A 4,006-nucleotide genomic window follows, 5' to 3' on the forward strand; every position below is an offset into this window, starting at 1 on the left:
ATATATATGTGAATAGCATATTCAGATCACAAATTGCCATAATATTCAACGATGCATTATCGTGTCGATTCCAGTACATTCCTTGTAATTCTGGTGGTACTTTTACACAAACATGAGTCCCATCCATAGCTCCAACAAATCCACTAAAAAATGGATAATATTTTGGATGTACTTGAAGTCTTTCAGGAATTCGGTATAGTTCTTGTCTTGTTGGAGTTCTGATATAATCGCATGCAAGTAATTCCGTCGCTTTAAGAACTTCTTTAAATTTTCTTTTCACAGTCTCTTGATTTCGTCCAAATCTCAACCCAACATCTCTCTGAACTTCATTGTGCCCGCATATACGCAAAAATATAGCCACACTTTCTTCAATGCTTACATTTGAAGTTGGTTTCAGACCATAATTCGTTTGTAGCATGTTACATAGTGTTCGGAAACATGGTAGTGACATTCGTAGGAGTTGAAGACAAGCAGCATCATCTTCTTGAAGTCGAGACCACATATTTCTCCACCCTAAACCTCCGTCTGTCCGAGCAGGTGCTCTATGAAAATATCGATCATAATAACTCAAAGTTGGTTGAATTATTAACTCCTCAAATTGCTCATTTTCTAAATTCCACAACTCAATTCTCTCTTCGTAAGATAGTGTCTGGATGTTTTGTGAACGCAACTGACAGATTCGAAATGCCTGCAAATTAATAAACATAAAATTAAATTTTATTAGATATATAAAAATAGTAATAATGCATTAACACACCAAAATAATATATAAATATTTTAGAACATTAGAATATGACAATCCATTAACACACGAAAGTAATATAAAAGTATTTTAAAACACATGAAAACCTATAACACACAATAAAAATAATAACATTATATCATAATATATAAACATGACAATCAGATTGCCACTCTTCATCTCCTGAACCACTTTGATTCTCTTCATTAGGTTCTTCTGTAGTTCTCCAAATATTGAATAGTCCTCCACGTCTCGGTCTTTGTGATGTGTTTCCTGGTTCAAAATAATTAGTGAAACCGATACTAGTTGATGGTGATTGGTGGACCTTTGGTGAAGAATCTATACTTGCACCTTCCGAATAATTTCGTTGAGTATTCAGTGGACTTCCACCTTGATTTCCAACTGTAAATCCGTAGTGAACATTTGTTGGTGTTGTTCCAGAAGAGCTGGTTTGCTGAACATTTGATGGTTGCTGACCATGATGAAAATTTTGTGGAATGTTCCATTGTTGAGGATATGGTGGCGTACTCCATTGTTGAGCATTTGGAGGTGTGTTCCAACTTGGACCATTTGGAGGTACACCCCATGGTTGAGCGTTTGGTGATGTCCCCCAATATTGAACATTTGGTGGTGTTCCCCAGTGTTGCATATTTGGTGGTGTTCCCCAGTGTTGCACATTTGGAGGTGTACCCCATTGTTGTGTAGTCGGTGGTGCACCCAAGTTTTGAAAATTGTTTCCCCTTGAACAATTACCCACTGAAGATGGACTACCAGATGATAAACCTCCAGAATGTGGACTCCCAAATAACTGTCCAGAGCCCAATTGTTTTGGCACATCTTCATTATTTCGTGATACACCAGTCATAGCTTCTAGTAGTTACAATTTATCTTCGTCATTGCTTCGAGCTATATCAATGAAATACTTTCGCCAAAAAAAACAGTTCTTTAAGTGCGTTAATGCAAGCCCAGTAAAATTTAGTGAATTTGGGAAGTTCCAAAGCAAGAAATATTTGTTCTGCTTTTTTGAATTCATCGTAATCATCCTTATCAAAAGCACCTGGGCATAGCTGTTGTAGACTTTGTCGTTGAAATTCTTTATATCCATTAATGGTGTCTTGTATTGTAGTCTCGAATGATTGTCTTCTTCGATGACCTCTTGAAGTACTTCCAACATTAGTTCCTGAGTTTCTAGCAGATGTTTGAGAAGTGCTCCCACGTCCTCCAGTTCTTTCTGAACGACCTCCACGTCTTGTACGTTCCTCACCTCTTCGAGAAGGAAGCCGAGTTGAATCTTGAGTATATTCGTGCGAAGGAAGTGTATCGGCATTGAGGTTAACACGATATATTTCTTCATTTTCTTGGGTTTGAGGAAGATTATGTTGAGGTATGTCATCACCATCATTGTCTGAAAAATCAAACAAGTCATCTTCCTCTATTCCTTCAGTCAATATTTGTTGTCTTCGTTGGCGTGACGACAGTTGAGGTTGCGAATAAACATCGTGTAGCACAAAACATCGAACCATCACATCCCAAAACGGTGGTGGTTTTCTTTTAAAAGATCTTGTTAGTTTGCATCCCTAATAAAATTTTAACATATATAATAATCATAAATGTGTTGGCTATATTTGTTATATTATTTAGTTAATACAACCATAAATATTATTACCGATTCACGGGCCTCCCACCATTCATCTGATGCATAAATCATCGACGATTCCGGATTAACCGTTATTTCAGTAGAAGTCATGAGAAACTTCCACTTCTTATATGCTTTTTTGAAATCATCAAGTTTGTTTTTGAAAAATGCATAATTTATATTCAAATTAAATGCACGGTCGAAATTGTCGACCATGTGCTCTCTACCAAGAACCGTAGGATCTTTAAGAGTATAATCGTTCATAGAACTTGCTTGATCATACAACTCAATCAATGTTTTTTCTTGTTCATAGGTCCACTTAAATCTCGACGCGTTCTACAAAGTAAAAAAAAAAATTATAATTTTGACTAATACTATATAATTAAAAAATATGCAATAAATATAAAATTAGATTTCTTACTCGTGAAGAAGTTTCGTTATGAACATTTGAATTTCTTTGTCCCACAGGATTTGTGTTTCCATGACGTCTTCCTGACATATCTGGATTTCAAAAATGATTCAAATATTATTAATAGAGTTTCATAATTAATCATATTTTTAATAAAAAAAGAATAAAAGAAAATATAATGTATATATATAATTAAAATATTCAAAACATATATTTATTAAGTTTGCAACACAAATTTTTTTTTCTTAAATCACCAACAGGACAAAATTTTTATTTAAAACATATGTCAAATACATACTAATATTCAATTTTATTACATGCAGCTTACGATTAACTCTTTAACTTATTTTGGTTGATCTAAAATTAATTACATTAATATATAACAAATAATTTATGTACAGAAATAAACTTTCAGTTAACTAACTTACGTATCATTATTAGTTTACGTACTTTTATTATTTCAGGTAACCAACTAATTTATGGAAAAAAAGTTTACGTACATTCACAAAAATTTTGGTTAACTAAATAGTAAAATATATATTTATTCTTTCAAAAGGGATCCTCGAACAGAAAAAATTATTCTTAAACATTATTCAAACACATAATCATTATTCAATTTTATTTTTTTGCATCTTATAATTAACAAAATAATATTTTACATGGTTACATTAAAGTTAACTTACTTACGTACTTTAGTTAGTTTAGGTACCTTTAATAGTTTCACTGAATAATTTATATGCTTTTAATGGCTTACATAATACAAATTATTTTTCGGGTAGAAAAAAAACATACCTTGTTCTTGTTTGAAAACAAAAAAAAACGTTTTTGGACCAGAAATGGAAAGAATGTATGATAATTGAAGTGAAGTGTGTGTAAACTGATAACGTACTTCTTCTATTTATAGACTAGATTTTTTTTTATTTTCTGTTGTATTTACAAAAAAAAAAATTAAAATGTCACAAACCACATAAACCACTCATTTTGTACGCAAAGTGCGGGACTGAGTGGATAGGGTGCGGTTAATATCTGATAACATCACATGCTATGCTATCTTATTTTTTTATTATTTTAATTTCAGAAAACACAAAACAAGAAAAGTAAAGTGAATGGTGTCACTTTCTCTTCCGTCCCTTTCTGTTTATGGGACCACAGTTATCACTGAAGGCCTTAAGTGTGTGTTTCCTTCACCCACTTATCACCTCTATATAGAACAAAACAT

The 4,006-nt window shown here is 32.7% G+C and overlaps 1 pseudogene; it reads right to left on the reverse strand.

The window, feature by feature from the left end:
- Positions 1–903: 903 nt before the first annotated feature.
- On the reverse strand, positions 904–3,629 carry LOC106294602 (annotated as a pseudogene).
- Positions 3,630–4,006: the final 377 nt, after the last annotated feature.

This window comes from Brassica oleracea, chromosome C5, assembly GCF_000695525.1.
Source record: "Brassica oleracea var. oleracea cultivar TO1000 chromosome C5, BOL, whole genome shotgun sequence".
Classification (NCBI taxonomy): Eukaryota; Viridiplantae; Streptophyta; class Magnoliopsida; order Brassicales; family Brassicaceae; genus Brassica; species Brassica oleracea.